A 20,989-nucleotide genomic window follows, 5' to 3' on the forward strand; every position below is an offset into this window, starting at 1 on the left:
TTTACACTGTTTACTGGTAGTAAACATGATTAGATGACTTTATTCTTTGGGTCAGTACAATTACAGTGACACCAGGGTAATAAAGTATTTTCATAATTTGCATGCTAAAATACTGATTTACAAAAAAAAAAGGATTTTATTTCTTCGCCATATTCTGAGAGCTATAACTTTTTTATTTTTCCTTTGAACGAGCAGTGTGGGCTTGTGTTTTATTTGTACTATTTTAGACTACAGAACATTTTCTGAATGCTTTCTGTTTTTACATTTTGGGGTTGACAGATTGAACAAAAAACCGAAATTTGTAATTTTTTTTTCTTTTTCACGCCATTCACTGTGCGTTACAAGTGATCAGGCAACTTTATTCTTCGGGTCATTTTGATAGCAGTGATACCAGATTTATATAGGGTTTTTTATGTTTTGCTACTTTTGCACACTGAAATCTATTTTTTACATTCATTTGTTTTTCCATCATTATACTCTGATAGCTTTCACTTTTTTACTTTTTTATCGACAGAGCTATATAGAAACTTAACTTTTACTTTCCCTTATTTTCTTTACTTAGTCCCAGTATTCGACATTCACTTTCATTGGTCTAATACTTTACAATGCTTTTGCATTGCAGACCATCAGATGTGTCAATCAGACACAGGCAGGAGGGGTGTCAGGTCCTGCTCAAGACAGCTCCTTGCAGGCCACCGTACCTGGGTGACCCAGTGGCCATTTTATGGACTGGGGTCACCATGAAGACCATTGCCACAAAACGATTTCAATCGTGTTGTGCCGATGGGAGCAGAGAGGGAGCCCCCTTCATCTACAAGCAGATTGATGCCACTGTCGCTATTGACAGTGGCATCAGAGGGGTTGAACGCCCACGATCTGCACTAGCACCAATCGTGGCCATTACAGCAGAGTGTCAGCTATGATGTATAGCTGAGATACGCTGATGATTATGCCGCCTATGCTGTACATGTACGGCAGTATGTGGGAACAGACTTCCGCAGTGCGGTTCATGCATGGCGCATGTCGTGGAGGGGTTAATACAGCCCTGATGGGAAGTTATGTTCACACATTCAAGATCCAGCACCTAAATCCACTGATATTCTGCATTCAATGCAAGTGAGCAGCGTATTTCTAATCCCATTGGCATGCAGAGAAATAAATAATAATGACTATATTGTGGATTTTAAAATTTTCTGCACGCTCATTGTTAGCACAGATTCCTCACAGAAAAGACATGGATTAGCCCCTTTGATTGACCTAGGTAATAATCTATGTCTGGATCTGCTGGTATATCCGTGAAATCTGAGTGTCCGCTTAATGTGTGGAGATACACTAGGGTTACAGTAAAGATGGTTCACCTCTAACAGGATGCAATGTAAGGGGCCAAGTGCAATGGTTAAATTTGCTACCCAAACAATCTGTGGGAAGCGAGCGCTGTCAATCAGAAGCGGGGGAAGGGCCTCAGTATGCAAATGAGGGGGCATAACAGTGCACCAAACTCTTGGCCATGCACAGGAGCCTCCTCATTTGCATCCGCATGAAAAGTTATTTTCTCAGGCCCTGTGCCAGTGACAGGTACAGTGCTGGTATGGTTGTTATCAGGGCTAAGTCCCTTACAACACTGTATAGTCCATTTAAAATACATTTTGTGGGTGCTGGAGTCCGCTTAACCTACAATAAAATCGTTTATTTATTTTTTCATATATTGAAATGGCACCTAGAGAGCGGGTTATTACAGATATCACAAGGTTAATTGTTTTTATGATTTTTTTTCAAGGATACACAAGAAATATAACTTGTATACAGACAAAATCTGGCTATTTATTTTTTTTTATGTCTCTGTTTTTCTGCTTGTTTCTGCCTATATTTGCCAGCCTGTTTCTGTCTTTGTTTCTCTGCTTGTTTCTGTCTTTCTCTTTGTCTTCTTCTCTCTTTTTCCCTCTCCATACTTTTCTCTCTTTCTTTATGCCTTTCATTTTCGCGCTTTTTTTCCCGCTCCCTTATTTTTTGTCGTTCCTTTTCTCGATCTCGATTGTTCTGAGCTCTGTATGCTGCACCTGCAACGGCTGCAGACAGGATCACATCTTCTTCCACCTTGTTGACCACTTCTTCGTTTGGCTCTTGCTCAGGATTTTCCCTGTACTAGTAAGAGAACATTAAGCAATTAGTGTCGGCAATGGTAAGTATCATCATCGTCAAAAAAATTTTGAGACTGACACAAATTTTGGTTTTCACAAAGTTTTCTGCTTTAGTGTTTTTAGGTATTTTACTCAGATGTTTCTATGGTTACTGAAGTACAATTATACTTAATACTAAATTTTTGCACTGTTGTTGACAAATGCATCAACTTTATGCAAAGGCTCAATATTCACAGTGTTAACCTTTATTTTACAACACTTCTGTCTTTCACTCTGGCAGTGGTTGAAGGATGTTTTACTGTTAGCATGACACGGAACTCATGCTAGCGCTCACCTTTTCTTCTCCATCCGGACAATCATTCTTCCAGATTTCCCAAACAGCTTGCAGGGGGCTTCATCAGAGAAAATAACTTTATTTCAGTCCAGAGTTGGGACAAGGGGTAGGCAGTGTAAGCCTGCCTAGGGTGTCACCTCCTGCCTACCCGAGGGGGCGTACTTTATTATAAAAAGATTGCTGAATGTCTGCAGCTGCACAGCACCTTCCTCCGGCAGAGCGATGGCGGGGGCGCAGGCATGGAGGTGAGCGATATCAGTCACTGACACCACTCACCCCTATCTCTGCCTGCGCCGTTGCTCCCTCCCTGCACTCAATTGTATTTGCGTCTTTCAGACACGAATACAATTGTGTGCGCAGCCCGGGACAGGAGCAGAGGAGCTGCAATCAGCCCCCTGATCCTCCGGGAACTGCAGCAAGATGCAGGCAACTTCTGGCCTGTGCCTTGTTGGAGTAGGCGCATGAAGGACACGTTGGATAGCGCAATGGAGTGACGTCATCACGCCGTTCAGCGTCCACTGCTGCACTTCACAGAAGATGAAACGGTGGACTGGAGCCGAGATTATGTATGAACTTTTTTTTTTTTTTTCACATTACTGTGCAGGTGGAGGGGGAATAAAATGAGTGGGCGGTTTGTGCTGATGGGGGGGAATAAAATGAGGGTTGGTGCAGGGGGGACACAATGAGCGGCTGTGCAGATGGGGTGAAATAAACTGAGGGGCTGTGTAAATGAGGTGGAATAAAGTAAGGGGCTGTGCAGATGGAGTGAAATAAACTGAGGGACTGTGCAGATGGGGTGGAATAAACTAAGGGGCTGTGCAGATGGGGGAATAAACTGAAGGGCTGTTCAGATGGGGAATAAAATGAGGAGTTGTGCAGGGGGAATACAATGACTGTGCAGGGGGGAATACAATGAGGGGCTGTACAGATGGGGTGAAATAAACTGAGGGGTTGTGCAGATGGGGTGGAATAAACTAAGGGGCTGTGCAGATGGGGTGAAATAAACTGAGGGGCTGTGCAGATGGGGTGGAATAAACTAAGGGGCTGTGCAGATGGGGTGAAATAAACTGAGGGGCTGTGCAGATGGGGTGGAATAAACTAAGGGGCTGTGCAGATGGGGGAATAAACTGAGGGGCTGTGCAGATGGGGGATTAAACTGAGGGGCTGTGCAGATGGGGGTAATAAAATGAGGGACTGTGCATATGGGGAATAAACTGAGGGGCTGTGCAGATTGGGGAAATAAAATGAGGGGCAGTGCAGGGGGCATGAAATGAGAGACTGTGCGGGGGGCCATGAAATGAGGGGCTGTGAGGGGGAACAGCAAAGTATATGAGGAGCTGTGGTGACCATATTGTATATGGGGATGTGGAGGTGATTATACTGGGGGCTGTGGTGACTATACTGGATAGGGGGCTGTAGTGAATATCATACTGTTTGGGGTGCTGTTTGTGGGCCATAATACTGTATGGGGTGCTGGGGGGTCATCATAGTATGCATTGGGGCTGTTTTAGACATCATACTATTTCTGGGGGTTTGTGGCAGATATCATACTATATATGGAAGCTGTGGTGGACATCATACTATTTATGTGGGTCTGTGGTGGACATCATGCTATATATGGGGTTGTATTGGTAACAATACCATATATTGACGGCTTCTTGTGGATATCATACGTATGGGTGGATGTGGTGACCATCATACTGTGTAGGGGGACAGTGTGAGAAGTGATTACAGTTTGAAAAGGGCAGCGTGATGGGTAGCATGAGGGCATTGTGTGAAGAGGGGGCACAGAATGGATATGGAGAGGAGACAGCATAAAATAGAGGCACAATATGGAGAGGGGTTAGCATGATGGGGACAGTGTGGAAATATAGAAAGTATAATGGAAAATTAGAGAGAGGACAACCATGGTATAGGCTGGGGTTCATAAGGGCGGATGGTGTGGCAGTTATAGCTGATAATGGCAGACCATGTGGAGGTCATATACGCTTATTTAGGTCATAATATGAACAGATATTTTTATGCAGAGGGCATTTTAATAACACTCTTATTTTTAAGATCACTGTGTGGGGATGTGCTGCAAAAGACCGGAGAAGAGGGAGATCTGCAGACACCAACTGTGGATGTAAAAAGTCATCATGGCATCTAGACAAAATGGAGATGAAAACAAAGAGACGACTCCAGAGAAGATGTAATCTCTAAGGTACCTGGATGTAAATGTTTATTTGTGATATTGACTAATTCTCATCAATACTGTGGTTTCTGTATGGTCCGCACTCTGATGACAGCTGTTAATAACAACTCCCAGTATCACCTTACCATTGTTAAGGACATACTAAGCTTGGTTCTTGTATTCAAGTACTCTTGGTTCTGGTCATGTATTCATGTACTTATAGTGGTTCTGGTGACGTATTCATGTACTGATGGAGGTTCTGGTGAAGTATTAATTTACTGATGGTGGTTCTGGTGACGTAGTCAAGTACTGATGGTGGGTCTGTTGATGTATTCATGTACTGATGGTGGATCTAGTGATGCATTCATGTACTGATGGTGGTTCTGGTGACGCATTCATGTATTGATGGTGGTTCTGGTGACATTTATTTACTGATGATGTTTCTGGTGCCATATTCATGTACTATTGATGAATCTGGTGCTCTAATTATGTACTGATGATGATTTTAGCTTTGTATTTATGTGCTGATGATGGTTATGGTGATGTATAAATCACCAGAATCATCATCACTACGTGAATACAGCACCAGAACAACCATCAGTACATGAATATGTCACCAGAACTAGAATACATCACCAGAACCACCTTCAGTTTGTGCAAGCTGTATTTGTTGCATTATGGACACAAAAACCATCAGACATATCCCTTTATTTATAATGGGGTTCTGTTTATTTTCCATTAGGGTATCTGCCCAATGCTGGACACCATAATTGAAATTAAACGGCCCCAATTATATTTACGCTTTATTAGTTTCCATAACTCTCCTTGGGTTCTTCATTAAAAATATAGGACGTCATGGATGAAAATCGCTATTTTTTCCCCTGTATTGTGTAAATGGTCCGCAAAAAATTATTGATTCTGTATCTACCTTTGAAAGCACTCCCTGATAAGTCACATCCCTAAACTACACCACTTGTTTTTCACTTTTGATGACTTTTTTTGTGAGAAGGTAACAATTCTAATGGAAGTGGTCTTCAGAGTTTGCTATATGACCCATCGGATGGGAAGTGGGGGAGGTGCATTAGGGGTCCTGTTACCTTAGTCTCTGAGCCATTTCTTTGCTTTAGGGTGTGAGGAGGGAAGCTGTGTCTTGGCTTCATCTGCCTACGGCACCAAAATACCTTGTCCTGGCCCTGTTTCAGTCATCTGCAGTCACAACCCTATATTTCCCGCAGAATGTCAATGTCCTTGTTGTTTTTCTTGGACAGAAGTGGCTTCTTTGCTGCCCTTCTTGATGGGCCAGCTTCTATAACTTTTGCAATGATCTGCACCAGATACAATATACGATAGTATCAATCCACCAACATATTGACAAACAACAGCATGTCTAAGTTACTATATAGGGAACACAGAGGTGTCAGTTTTTTCAAATGTTAAAGACCCGTGCTATTCGATTTATGGCCCATGCAGCCAAAAAGGGATTGTACCAAGATTGAAAGTTATCCGATATCCATAATATAGAGAATAACTTCCCAATCATTGGGGAGTCCAACCGCAAGTTTTCCCTATCCATAGGATTATTATTATTAATGTTTATTTTTAAAGGGAGTCTGACAGTAGCTTTTGCTACCTCATATGATAGCAGCATGATGTAGGCAAAGAGACTCTGATTCCAACGATGTATCACTTAGTTTACTGGGTTCAACAGTTCTGACACAATCAGTGTTTTTAGATGTAGAAAGCAGCAGAGCTGAGAAAACTAACCGCACCCACGCTAGGCTCTGCATGTACATAGTCTATTGACAGTGAGCTGCTTATCACAGGAGAGGTCGAGGTAGGACTAGCAGTCAGGAGTACATCAGACTTGGCAATGATAATCTCCTAGTGGTAAAACCTTCAGTGTAAGTAAACAACAGCACACAATTTAATAAATGACACAGCGTTGAATTTAGTATTTTAACCCCTACCTCATGCAGTTCTTAGATTACATGGCAAAAACCTGCTGATGGATTCCATTTAAAGAACCCTTCATTTTAGGGAGCTGTACATGTAAAAAGGGGTTACATACATATTAAATACATACATAGTGATGATGGGAAAGAAGGTTATGAGGGAAGATCATTTCTCTGTTATGCAGAGCGGTCTTGTTGGTAGAACATTAAAGCTTTGTCTGATGTGATCGATTTTGTTTTTGAAGTATAAAGCAAAGTCTGGAATGAGGGAGTTCGAAGGCGGCAACAGTGGATGAAGGAAGGAATTAAAAGTGTTGAATAACTCTTTGGGGTTATAGGATAGAGAAGATAAGACAGTTGTGAAGTATTATATTTCTGTTTAGCAGAGGTGAGGGCCGACTTGAATGAGAAAATTGCTTATATGAATGTGGTGAAGTCATTATGTGAGTGTATTTTCTTCCAGTGCCACTCTGCAACACTGAATGCTTTCCGCAGCTTTTTTGTGAGGTTGGTGTTCCAGGGTTGTCTATTGATTTGTCGCCTTCTGCTATGCATGAGAGGGACAGCCAGAACAATAACTGATGCATGGTAGAAGAGAGTTACAAAGAAGGCCACCATAATACAGCACAGCAGGGGAAACATTAGTAGGTATTAGATGCGGAAGACCAGGATTGGGGGAGTGCAGCGAGGAGAAGATAAGAGAGGAGGTAGGAGAAGGAGAGTGTGCAGCTTTTTTTTTTATATCTTAAAACTAGGGATTTAATGTTCAGGAGCAGGTTGGCAAATTAAGTCAAGTGGGGGGAGAGGGTTAGATGTGGAGATAAATGTTTGTTTGTAGGGTGTTGGGATTTGGGCATAGCAAAGGAGAGTAAGGACAAGGGGAGCAATAACTGTTAGGGTATATGCAAGCATGGTGAAAGAATGTAATTGTGGCTTAATAAAAGCGAGGTGCAGTTAGTAATTGGGTAATTGGTCTTACCTTCTGTCCAGTTCTAGTGATTTTCTGGTATATTTCTAATGTGCACCTAATAAGCTGCACTAAAAAAAGAGCTGCACACATAGACCACGGATAGGGACAAACTTCTAGAATACGACCACTGGGACTCCCACCAATCCCGAGAACAGGGGTTGTTCTGAATGGAGCGGTGGTTAATCATGCACACTTCTTCTCCATTCATTCTCTATGGGACCGCTGGAGGAAGGTGAGCGCAGCTTTCGACTGGTCTTCGGCACGCCAATTAAAAATGAATAGAACAGAGGTGCGCATGATGGACCACCGCTCCATTAACAGGGGGCTCTTCAGCTCCCTGGTCCTCGATAACGGTGGGGGTCCCAGCGGTCGGACACCAAGAGATCGGGAAGTTATTCTCTATCCTATTAATAGATAATAACTTTCAAAGTTAGTACAGCCCCTTTACACCAAAAATCCAGTATACGTCCTATTCCCTTTTTTCAGTCAATTCAGGTTGGTGGGGACTACAGCATGTTCCAACATGATGACAAACGACAGGTTTAATCAGTTACACACATGATAAATAATATTTCCAGTTCTTTGTAAGCTGTAAATTTTATAAATCTTTTTTAGGGTCAGTGGCTCTTTAACCCTACGTTAGGCGTAGTAGGCCTGACGGGCACAGCTCACACATTTTTGTTTCCCCCTCCTCTCCAAGGCGACAGGGAATCCCGCCTCTCCCCTTCCTATCTTTAGGTGCTGTTAGAAACCCTCCCTCCACTCAATTTTACCACTGTCCTTACAGAGAGCTGGTGTGACCTCCATGGCCTCTCAGGCCAATTGCGCCTGAAGGTTCTCATTTTTGAAGGTTCCATACTTTCTGGGGTTTTTTCATCATTATTGATTATTTTGCTTCTTTCTATGAATGAACAGTGCTAAGTTTTTGGATATTTGGTAGAAATAAGTAGGAGTTTCTTAGAAATGGCCTCTCAGGCACATTGGGCCCAAACACATAATAATAATCTCTGATATGATAATATGATCTGCCAACCTTGCTTTTCTCAGAGTGAATATGACTCCAGTAGCATCTAAGTGCCTTACCATTAAGTTTTTTACCTAATTTTAATGTTTAGTAATAGTTATGTCCTGAAAACTTTTTTTGCATCTGATTTTGTGTACTCTCTCTCTTTTAATACATCCCTATGAAGGTCACTGATTACTTTTAGAGCCCAGAAATTGAGATAATTAGATATTATAGACAACTCTCTAACCTGTGCCTGTCAGGTGCTCTGCGCCTGAACTCGGTAGTGCCAGAGATGCGCCTGACCCAGGGTTAATATGGTTCTTGTAGTCTCAAGTCCGAAGTACAGTTATTCAGAAACTCAGAAGGTTTCAGATTTGATCTCCACAACTTATAATATGTCAGACATATGAGTCTCTGGCATTTTACTGTACACATTCACTCGTTATAGTTGCTGTTCACAAGCCCTCTGCAAACTGTACCATGAAGTATACATAAAAAGTTATGTCTGTTGAGAGGAGATTATAATCAAATCATTAGTAAGTTTTTCACCCGTGGGCCTAACAGAATAGCAGATAGTCCAGTTTTTTATAGGCTGCCTGAAAAACATCATATCACACTTCATACAAGGCAGAGATGTGATATCATTGGATTTTCGCTTCCAGTCTCAGGTAAGTATACAGTCTCACAAGGCGTTGACTTGCTGCTGCATGCTCACATGCCAAGTAATTCCACAAGTATGCGTATGTATGCAGAATTAATACAGTTGTTAGTCGTTCTGAAACAATAAGTAATTTGCAGAAGTGAAGACCAAAGAGACAAGATCACTCACCTCATCCTCTGAATCAGTCTCCGGACGCAGACAACTGCAGCCACTCATCCTCCACGACTTGGACTACTTTCAACCAAACAAATCTTACATCAGCTGGCGTCTTTGCTGTACAGGGGAGTGTAGCACACACCTCATCCACGTTGGAAGGGTGTGGGAGACTTCTTAATCTTGCTGATGTCAACTTGGCAACTATTGATGAAGACTCCACGTAAGATGATGGGCAAGCCCTATGGATACATGGAGACAGGGACTTTTATAGAATTTTTCACACCCATTTTCAATCCTGTATTTGTGCTTCTTGTGCAATCTCTACTAGCAATCTCTTGGTGAACTCTATAATTAAGTATATGCACTGTATACACTGATTTATTTCTGTGGTTTGTAAATGTGGACACTAACAATTTACACTGATGACACATTTAAACACTTGCCTCTATTGGCATTGTCCATGAAAAAATAAAGTTTTTATCTTCTGTCTATGTTATAATGATATTATTATGGTCTATTTTATGATTTCTTGGTTAAAGGGGGTGGCCCACTATTACATACCTTGGGGGTAGACGATGCCTATTTACCAGGCACATGTCCAGGTGCTGTGCGCATGACATCCTTTTCGCTGTGAGCGCGCTTCCCTTTGCGCGCCTCGCCCGTGACGTCACTGATGTCGCGACCGCGCCCTCTTGTGACGTCGCTGTGAGATATGCAATGGGAGCGCCATTACAGCAGCAGCTTGTACATGCGCCCAGTAAATAGGCACCTGTGTAAGTATATAGACATTGGTCCATCAACTCTCAACCGCTTATATAAACACTACTCTGTCCCTCCTACTTATTCACTCCTTGAGAAAGCAACGTGTGAAACGCGCGTTGGAGTGTGAGGTAGCAGTTACGGCATGCACAGCATGAATTCAGGTTGGTAAACTTCCTTCTATTGACAATGTTGCGTTTTTTAATAAAACGGATTCCTAATCACTGATTATGATTGCCTTCTAATTATGACTTGTAACGGGTCTGGAAGGCGGAACCTCTGAGCTACTATACAAGGGGGCGGTCCTTGTAAGGGAGCAGGTGGCGACCAGGCAGGCAGTCACAGCAGGTGACGGGGACAGTCTCTGGGTGAACGGGCAGATGGTCACGGCAAGTGACCGGGGCAGTCTCTGGGTGAACGGGCAGATGGTCACGGCAAGTGACCGGGGCAGTCTCTGGGTGAACGGGCAGATGGTCACGGCAAGTGACCGGGGCAGTCTCTGGGTGAACGGGCAGATGGTCACGGCAAGTGACCGGGGCAGTCTCTGGGTAAAGGGTTGGTACGACCTGTGGCGGCTGATGGTAGACGTGAGCTCCCAGGTGAGCAGGCGAGAGTCTCTGGATAAACGGGTGGTCACAGCAAGTGACGGCGGAGCCTCCAGGAAGACCAACAGACAGGTGGCAGATGAGCGCTCCCAGGTGAGCGGGCAGAAGTCTCTGGACAGGCGGGTGGTCACAGCACGTGACGGCAGAGCCTCCAGGTAGGCTAGCAGACAGGCAGCAGATGAGCGCTCCCAGGTGAGCGGGCAGGAGTCACTGGACAGGCAGGTGGTCACAGCACGTGACGGCAGAGCCTCCAGGTAGGCTAGCAGGCAGGTAGCAGGAGTGCGCTCCCAGGTGAGCGGGCAAGCTGGTCCCTAGACAGACTGACAGGAGTAGTAAGGCAGACCGTCGGACCTCAGGCTAGCAGGCAGGTAGCAGGATATAGGCAGGAATTAGACAGCAGACTGGCAGGAATCTGGCAGGTATCTGGCAGGTAACTGGCAACGGGACCTGAGGGCTGAAGCAGAGTAGTGAACAGTGCTACAACATTGCTCGGGCACCTCCATTTTGGAGGAGGTGCCTTTTATATGGGAGGTCCTCCGGCAATTGGCCGGGGACTCCTTAGGACGGCGCGCGCGGTCCCTTTAAGAGAGGGGGAGCGCGCGCGCCCTAAGCACACTGCCGGGGAAGGAGCGCGTGCCGGAAGCAGCGGGGAGAGCAGCGCTGGAGGACGCCGCGCCAGGAGCGGGGAGGTGAGAGGGACGGCGTCTCTGCCTAGAACGGGGCAGAGACGCCGATGCTACAGTACCCCCCCTTTAGGCCCCCTCTTTTTTTGGCCAGAAAGAAATTTCTCAAGGAGAAGCGGGGCGTTGATGTTCTCCCTGGGTTCCCAAGTTCTCTCCTCAGGACCAAACCCCTTCCAATCTACCAGAAAAAAGGTCTTTCCTCTTACCCTCTTGGAGGCCAGAATACTCTCTACCTCAAAGACGTCATCAGCAGAAACCGGAGCAGGAGGGGCACCTGGATTATTGGAAAAAGAGTTAAAGACAACGGGTTTGAGGAGAGACACATGGAAGGAGTTAGGAATCCGTAAGGTGGCCGGGAGTTTCAGTTTGTAGGCCACCGGATTTATTTGCCTGAGGATTTCGAATGGGCCGATGAAGCGAGGACCTAACTTGTAGGAGGGTATCTTGAGCCGCACATGTTTGGAGGAGAGCCAAACCTTGTCTCCCGGACGGAATTGAGGCGGATCCAGACGTCTCTTATCAGCATATCTCTTCATCCGCTCGGAGGACAGAAGAAGTGCGGATCTAGTACTTTCCCAAATGGTAGAAAACTTGCTGACAAGAGACTGCGCGGCAGGGTTGTCCACAGAGGCGGAGACGGGAAACGGAATCCGGGGGTGCTGGCCAAAGACAACAAAGAACGGGGATTTGGAAGAGGACTCGCTCTCGTGGTTATTGTAAGAGAACTCGGCCCAAGGGAGGAGGTCCACCCAATCAGAATGGTGGGCATTAACAAAGTGCCGGAGATAGCTGGTAAGGATCTGATTGATCCGCTCCACTTGACCATTGGACTGAGGGTGGTAAGCGGAGGAGAAGTCCAGGGTGACATCCAGCAGTTTACATGTGGCTCTCCAGAAGCGCGAGGTGAACTGAACTCCTCGATCCGACACGATGTGGAGGGGTAGGCCATGAAGACGGAAGATATGGCGGATAAAGTCCTTAGCCAGCTCAGGTGCAGATGGAAGACCAGGCAGGGGAATGAAGTCGGCCATTTTAGAAAAGCGGTCAGCGACCACCCAAATGACAGTACACCCGGCAGAGACAGGAAGATCGGTAATGAAGTCCATAGCGATGTGTTGCCACGGGGCAACAGGTATGGGAAGCGGCAGGAGATGACCAGCTGGTAAGTGTCTGGGAACCTTGTTGCGGCCACAAGATGAACATGCAGAGACGAAGTCTACCACATCCTTACGCAGGGTAGACCACCAGTAATGCCGGGAAATGAGTAGGAAGGTCTTTTTTTGGCCGGCATGGCCAGCAAGTTTAGAAGAATGACCCCAGTGAAGAACCTTCTCACGGTCAGGAGGCGCCACGAACGTCTTGCCGGGTGGAAGACGAGTCAAATCCAGGGGGGCCACATTCATCACCTTGGAGGGGTCGATAATGTGCATAGGCTCCTCCTCTTGGTCGGAGGACAGGAAGGATCGGGACAAGGCATCAGCTTTGACATTCTTGTCCGCCGGGCGGAAATGAAGGATGAAATCGAAGCGGGCAAAAAACAAAGACCACCGGGCCTGACGTGGATTAAGTCTCTGGGCATTTTGGAGATATGCCAGGTTTTTGTGATCCGTGTAGATGATCACCGGGTATAGAGCCCCTTCAAGCAGGTAACGCCACTCCTCCAGCGCCAATTTAACAGCTAACAGTTCTCGGTCTCCAATGGAGTAATTGCGCTCAGAGGAGGAGAAGATTTTAGAGAAGAAGCCGCAGGTTACCATTCTCCCGGAAGAAGACTTTTGGGTGAGCACCGCTCCGGCTCCAGAGGAGGAAGCATCAACTTCCAGGTAGAACTGTTTGTTGCAGTCCGGACGGTGCAGCACAGGGGCAGAGGAGAAGGCTTGCTTCAGGGAAAGGAAGGCCTCCTCAGCTTCGGGTGGCCATACCTTGGGATTTGCTCCCTTACGGGTGAGCGCAGATATGGGCGCAGTCCGAGACGAGAAGTGAGGAATGAAGAGACGATAGTAATTAGCGAAGCCCAGGAATCGCTGTATCGCCTTCAAGCCCTCCGGCCGGGGCCACTTTAGGACAGCAGAGAGCTTCTCGGGATCCATTCGCAAACCCGTCTGGGAGATAACGTAGCCCAGAAATGGAAGAGAGGTCTGCTCAAAAAGGCACTTCTCGTATTTAGCATAGAGGTGGTTCTGCCTGAGCCTCAGCAGGACCTGACGAACATCCCTCCGGTGTGAGGGAAGATCCGGAGAGAAGACCAAGATATCGTCCAGGTATACCACCACGCAGGAGTAAAGAAGGTCACGGAAGATGTCGTTGACCAGTTCTTGGAAGACGGCGGGAGCATTGCAGAGACCGAAGGGCATCACACGGTACTCATAGTGTCCGTCACGGGTATTAAATGCCGTTTTCCACTCGTCTCCCTGAAGGATACGGACCAGGTTATACGCTCCACGTAGATCCAGCTTGGAAAAGATCCTGGCGCCTTTAAGGCGATCAAATAACTCGGAGATGAGCGGAAGGGGGTATTTATTTTTAACCGTGATCTGATTGAGTCCTCTATAGTCAATACAGGGGCGTAGCGAGCCATCTTTTTTTTTGACAAAGAAGAATCCGGCTCCAGCCCCCCTGGCCAGATTCTCCTCTATGTACTCAGACATGGCCCGGGTTTCGGCCGCAGACAACGGATAAATACGCCCACGGGGTGGAGTGGCGCCAGGAACCAGGTCAATCGGGCAATCATATGGCCTATGAGGTGGCAATGTCTCTGCTTCTTTCTTACCAAAGACGTCAGCATAGGTCCAGTAAGGAGCCGGAAGACCGGGTAAGTTAGCTGGGGTAGGTGGAGGACGAACCGGACGAACCGGAACCAGGCAGGTCTTATGGCAGTCCGGCCCCCACCGGAGTACTTCACCGGAATGCCAGTTCAACACGGGTTCGTGTGTTTGGAGCCAAGGTAGACCTAGCAATAGGGAGTGGGAGAGTCCGGGCAACACATGGAAGGAGATTACCTCAGAGTGCAGCATTCCCACCTGCAGGGTTATGGGTTCCGTGGCGAGCAGGATGGTCACCGGAAGGAGTCTTCCATCCACTGAGGCGACCGACAAGGGTTCAGCTAGAGACTTGGTGGGAATACGGTATTTCTCAACCAGGGACTGAGAGATGAGGTTTCCAGCGGATCCAGAATCCAGGTGGGCGAGTTCAAAGTGACGGGTTTCTCCCCAGGAGATAGATACAGACAAAGTCAGGGTTGGAGAGGATTTATTTTTGTCTAGGGCGACCTCTCCGAGCGGTCCTAGACACTGGAGTTTCCCGGCCTCTCCGGGCAGGAACGAATCAAGTGCTCTTTACTGCCACAATAGAAGCAGCTCCCCTCGGCTCGGCGAGACTCCTGGCGAGATTTGACCATCTTGGTCTGGTCGACCTGCATGGGCTCGGGTGAGTGTGCCCGGGGGGTGACAGAAGAGGAGACAGGTTTCTGGAAAGTAGGAGCTAGGCGGGGAAACCTTCTCTCTCGGGTGGTCTCTTTGGTGCGTTCTTGAAACCGGATGTCAATCCGGGTAGCCAACGACACCAGGTCATCCAGGGTGGTAGGAATATCCCGACCGGCGAGCTCATCTTTAATCCGACTGGAAAGGCCCTCCCAGAAGACGGACACCAGGGCCTCATTATCCCAGGCAAGCTCAGAAGCGAGGGTGCGGAACCGTATGGCATATTGGCCCACGGTGAGACTCCCTTGACGGAGACGTAGCAAAGAGGAGGCAGATGAGGTTTTTCGTCCCGGTTCATCGAAGACTCTCCGGAAAGCAATGAGGAAAGACGACAGGTTGGACACCAGGGGATCCCCTCTCTCCCACAGGGGGTTAAGCCATGCCAGTGCCTCCCCAGTGAGATGGGACATGATGAATGCCACTTTGGCCCGGTCGGAGATAAACTGGTGAGTCAAGAGTTCAAAGTGCAGGGTGCACTGGTTTATGAAGCCCCGAGCTTGAGCGGGGTCCCCTCCGAAGCGAGGAGGTGCAGACAGCCGGGGTCCGAGACAGGATGCCATGGTATTGGTGGGCAACGGTGCTGCCGGGGCGCGAGTCGTGACACTAGCGGTGGTTGCTGGTGGAGCAGACAGTGTGTCCAGGCGGGAGTTGACATTCCGCAGGTGGTTCAGGATGGACTCCTGCTGGGATCTCTGACGGGAGAGTTCATGGTATAGGTCAGAGAGCGAGGGAGCTTGGGTGCCACCGGGTTCCATGGCCCGAGCAAACTGTAACGGGTCTGGGAGGCGGAACCTCTGAGCTACTATACAAGGGGGCGGTCCTTGTAAGGGAGCGGGTGGCGACCAGGCAGGCAGTCACAGCAGGTGACCGGGACAGTCTCTGGGTGAACGGGCAGATGGTCACGGCAAGTGACCGGGGCAGTCTCTGGGTGAACGGGCAGATGGTCACGGCAAGTGACCGGGGCAGTCTCTGGGTGAACGGGCAGATGGTCACGGCAAGTGACCGGGGCAGTCTCTGGGTGAACGGGCAGATGGTCACGGCAAGTGACCGGGGCAGTCTCTGGGTAAAGGGTTGGTACGACCTGTGGCGGCTGATGGTAGACGTGAGCTCCCAGGTGAGCAGGCGAGAGTCTCTGGATAAACGGGTGGTCACAGCAAGTGACGGCGGAGCCTCCAGGAAGACCAACAGACAGGTGGCAGATGAGCGCTCCCAGGTGAGCGGGCAGAAGTCTCTGGACAGGCGGGTGGTCACAGCACGTGACGGCAGAGCCTCCAGGTAGGCTAGCAGACAGGCAGCAGATGAGCGCTCCCAGGTGAGCGGGCAGGAGTCACTGGACAGGCAGGTGGTCACAGCACGTGACGGCAGAGCCTCCAGGTAGGCTAGCAGGCAGGTAGCAGGAGTGCGCTCCCAGGTGAGCGGGCAAGCTGGTCCCTAGACAGACTGACAGGAGTAGTAAGGCAGACCGTCGGACCTCAGGCTAGCAGGCAGGTAGCAGGATATAGGCAGGAATTAGACAGCAGACTGGCAGGAATCTGGCAGGTATCTGGCAGGTAACTGGCAACGGGACCTGAGGGCTGAAGCAGAGTAGTGAACAGTGCTACAACATTGCTCGGGCACCTCCATTTTGGAGGAGGTGCCTTTTATATGGGAGGTCCTCCAGCAATTGGCCGGGGACTCCTTAGGACGGCGCGCTCGGTCCCTTTAAGAGAGGGGGAGCGCGCGCGCGCGCGCCCTAAGCACACTGCCGGGGAAGGAGCGCGTGCCGGAAGCAGCGGGGAGAGCAGCGCTGGAGGACGCCGCGCCAGGAGCGGGGAGGTGAGAGGGACGGCGTCTCTGCCTAGAACGGGGCAGAGACGCCGATGCTACATGACTTACTATGTGTGATTTTTATACTTAATGTACTGCACTTTTTAGTACGGGTAGATTATTTATGTGCACTGCACCCTATATAATCTTATATACAGCCACCATTGCTATGATTATTTAAATAGTACTATTGCTATGAATATTTAAACATTACTCCACTTTACCAAGCATTTGCACTTTACTTATACTGCCGTTATACTGTGTATGTTGTCCTGTCTCCTGTTTTTTAATTAATTGTAGTCTATTCGATCTTGTCTTGTTATTTTGTGTTTTTTAATTAATCTTGTCATGTTTTGGTGTCCTTAATAAAAATTCAATTATATGGAATAATTCTATTGTCTATATTTTTGTTCAAGTAGTTTCTCTTTCATATTCTATTTTGTTTGCTTGAATTGTGCTCAGTACAACATATATCATGATATTTTGGGATTGGTTTAAATGCTTTGAAACCATGGCCCAAAATTCTAATGTAAATCTGTTTGAAATGTTGCTCAAAAATCTTCTCTCTTCTTATTATAATATAAATCAATAAAAATATTTGAAAACAAAAATGCCGTGACTGTTGCTGTTATTACACCAGTCCCAGCCAGCTCTAACAACTTTTTAAAAAGATGGCAGAGGTTCAAAAGTGCCATAAAAGCAGTCTACATTACAACAGAAATATACTTCTGCCAATGATGGAGTACATTTCTTAAAAGTTTTGCATGGCAGCTAAAATACCCTCAATGAATTTGGTGTATCTTACTCCAAAGCATGGTTTATCAAAACTGGCTTGCAAAACGCTAGTTTTGATGAATTTAGCCCTATGCCTATAACCTGTCACCTTGCAGGCAAGAACTACATTGCAAAATGACTGCAAAAACTTAGAGGATGGGTGGCAAGACCATGCAATGAAAACTCCTTAGGTCCACCAACCAAAATTGTGGTGGAAAATAATTTTATAAGGGAATTAGCCTCTTAATAAAGAGGCCAATATACACACACAAAATAGTGGAATCTGTCACAGAAAAATCTGTAAGTGGGGTTGGTCTCAAAAAGATTGTCTTAGGGTAAAGTTGGACACTTTAGTTTTGCTTATAATGTTGCAAAGATAATTATAAAAGTACTTGAATTACTGAATATATCTAATAAATCCTATTTTAGAATAATCACATCTCAGACATTTTCAGATGATGACCCCACTTATAAAATCTGCTAATAGCTTTACAACTCCAGTTCTCAATTCTACCTTCTTCAGAACAGTTTATTGGCCAGAAGAAAAAATGTGTAAAAGTATTCTTAGCGCAATTTATATCCACTTTAATACGTATATTCATTTCATATAGTTGCAAATTCTCTAATTTTTGCTAATTTCACTATTCAGAAAACAATTCCAACACCATCAGTATGCATACATTTCTAAAAGTCATCGTTTACCTTAGTTGAAATCTCTTCTGACAATGGATGAAAAAAAAATTGGTCAAACTATATGAGTAGACTAGAGCCAACAAGGTAACGTACAAGATTGAGCAACTGAGGAGTGTCTAGTAGGACAGTGAGAATATGGAAGGAAGCTATAGAAGATAACAAACAATAGGCGAAGGAGAAAGTGCTCACCATAGCATTTCAACCTTAATTGAATGAGACAAATAGGCACAGTATAGACGAGCATCGTCCCTACCAGTGTCTATGACAAAGTCTACATGTCCTTTACTCACAGCTTAGAAGTTGCAGGTATGATATCCAACATGTAAGTGAAGAGCTCCAGCCCGATATCCTGTGCTCATCATTTCCTCAAATATAACTTCCTTGCATCACAATAATGGGCTTTTTTCCAAGTTTCCAGTCATGTCAGGACAGGAGCAGTGTTACATTGTCTTATGCATGGGTGTGCGTAGTCCAGAAACAACTGACAGTGTCTTATAAATGAGGTATCATAAGACAGGGCACATTATATAAATGTTTGAGTTTACATAACTCTGCATACATTCAGATTGCTGCTAGACCACTGTCAAGTTCTCTTAATTGAAGAAGTGACACTCCCACGACAATAAATTCCCCCCTCCAGCTACGAAGCTTACTTTGCTTTGTGCTAACAAAAACATTTCTATTTTCTGTATATCAAACAATCCTAAAACATTTAACAATCAATTATTATTTGTTGTACAAATGAAAGGAATCATGAAAAGCTGCACTGAAGAATCCAGGCTGTGATTGCTCCATAGCCATATGGAACTTGCTCTGGATTTTGCTGGATGATATGGAATTAGAAGAGGACACTGGTCCCTGATTTATATAGGTTTTTATTCAAAGTTAATGTGCCAAGTGTAAAAATGTTAAGTACAAGGTCCAACAGATCATCTATGTACCTAATAACCAGAACTCAGTGTGGGAAAGGGGTATAAGGAGCAGTCTATGTGAAAGGGGCAAGGGGAGCAGTCGGCGCAAAAGAGGTTGGCATGATGGAACAATCTGTGAAAAGGTGGGCAGAGGAGGCAGTCTGTGTGACAAAGGTGGGCATGGGGAGTAGCTTGTGTAGCAGAAAGGACACGAACAGATGTCCATGCAACTGAAGAGCAATCCTTTAGAGTGGGGAACCATGGAAATAGTCTGTAAAAGAAATATGGGGAACGATAGGAATAGCCTTTAAAATAAGGCATTTGGGCATTAGAAGTCTGTGTAACAGAGAGAAGCATGGGATGCAGTATGTGTGAGCATGATGGGAAACCATGGGAGTAGTCTGTGATAGAGCTGAGGCATAAGAAGCACTCTGCGAGAAGGGGTGACATGAGGAGAAGTCTGTGATAGAAGGGGGGATCCTGAGTAGCAGTCTGTTTAAGAAGGGGGGATCTCTGTCCATTCTAGTCTAATCCCTTCTGCTCCAAGCCCAAAGCTGGACCCTGGAGAGATGAGTAACGCACAGGACGCAATAAACAACAATAATCCTTTTTTACAATAATCCTTTAATACTGACATTAATCCATTCCCAGCCTTAGATCACCCGAGATGGAGACACTAACCTCCAGATGCAGACATTTATCTTAGCATCTCTGGTAACCCAGGGTAGTGGACACTTATCATTTCACTGTCCCAGAGAAGCAAATATTAATTTGGTATAGTGTAAAACAGTCCACCACTGGACACAAGTAGGCCTGAGGAAGCATGGTGATCATACGAAATAGCAGTCTCATAGCTGAACTTTGTCCCTAACCCACTGGTTTTTGTACACGGTTGCAATTTTGGGATAAAGCTTCATTTTAAGGAATTGCTGAGTTCTGCTTTTTGGACTGCAGCCTTCCACTTAGATACCCTGTCTTTCCTAAGAGCTTGAGATAGACCATTCTTCAGCTGTCTACAGCATACTGTCCAATGCAATTTAGGCAGCATGAAAGTATTACAGGGCCACCATCAGCCACTGTATTACATCTGCCACTGTTGTCACCAGACAAGCCGTTGGAGGTGCTGGTGTAGTCAATACAGAACTACCCTACACTTTGTGAATAGTACAGTGACAAGTCCCTACTACTTGAATAACATAATTTATCCAGTCCTTGTGAGGGGGTGGTTGAAGATTCCCACTCCACTCCCATCTAAAGCTGTTTTAGTAGATATGATTACCTTTGTAAACATAAAAGATATTATCGGTGTTAGGGCAGATATGTATTACATGTATAAACATAAAAGATGTTATTGGTGTTTAGCAGATATGTATTACATGTATAAACATAAGAGATGTTATTTGGGTTTTGGCCATTAGATGGCAGCGGTTTGCACATTCATACTATTGTCACCTGTGTGTCAGTTGACACACAGGAAAATAACCGGTTTGAGTCGCCGGTTTGAGTCAGTTGAAAAACTGAAGGATTTCTGAGGGTTGAAGGCGGCCATCTTAGAGCACAGTTGTAAAGACAGTGAATAGAGACAGACGTCAGAGGGTTCCTGTCAGAGACAGACTGTTCCTGTAATTCCTCTCAGAGAAGAAGAAACATGTTGGGGAGACGACTACGGCTGGATGCAGAGTTGGATTCCCCCCAAAAGCATTAGCTGTGATGTGACTGGTCTTCTGCTAGCCTGTCAGGCTAAAACTGTGCTTCAGGTGATGACCAGGATCCACTCCACGGTCTCCCAGCTAAATGGCCGTTCAGACGATCAGACAGCCTTTTCAGTGATCAGTTAACGGCCAGTAAGTCCTGAGCTCAGGCCACACCACAGGGATCCCAGTGGGCGT

General features: G+C 46.2%; 1 long non-coding RNA gene across 1 annotated transcript; it reads right to left on the reverse strand.

The window, feature by feature from the left end:
• Positions 1-1,878: 1,878 nt before the first annotated feature.
• LOC141256785 (uncharacterized) lies at positions 1,879-18,676 on the reverse strand. The gene is made up of 3 exons (XR_012317737.1): positions 18,480-18,676; positions 9,403-9,629; positions 1,879-2,142 (listed from the first exon to the last, which is right to left on the reverse strand). It is a non-coding gene; the product is annotated as an uncharacterized lncRNA (long non-coding RNA).
• Positions 18,677-20,989: the final 2,313 nt, after the last annotated feature.

The sequence above is a fragment of the Phyllobates terribilis genome, unplaced genomic scaffold (assembly GCF_046119375.1).
Source record: "Phyllobates terribilis strain yellow unplaced genomic scaffold, ASM4611937v1 Scaffold_1__5_contigs__length_1240528914, whole genome shotgun sequence".
Classification (NCBI taxonomy): domain Eukaryota; kingdom Metazoa; phylum Chordata; class Amphibia; order Anura; family Dendrobatidae; genus Phyllobates; species Phyllobates terribilis.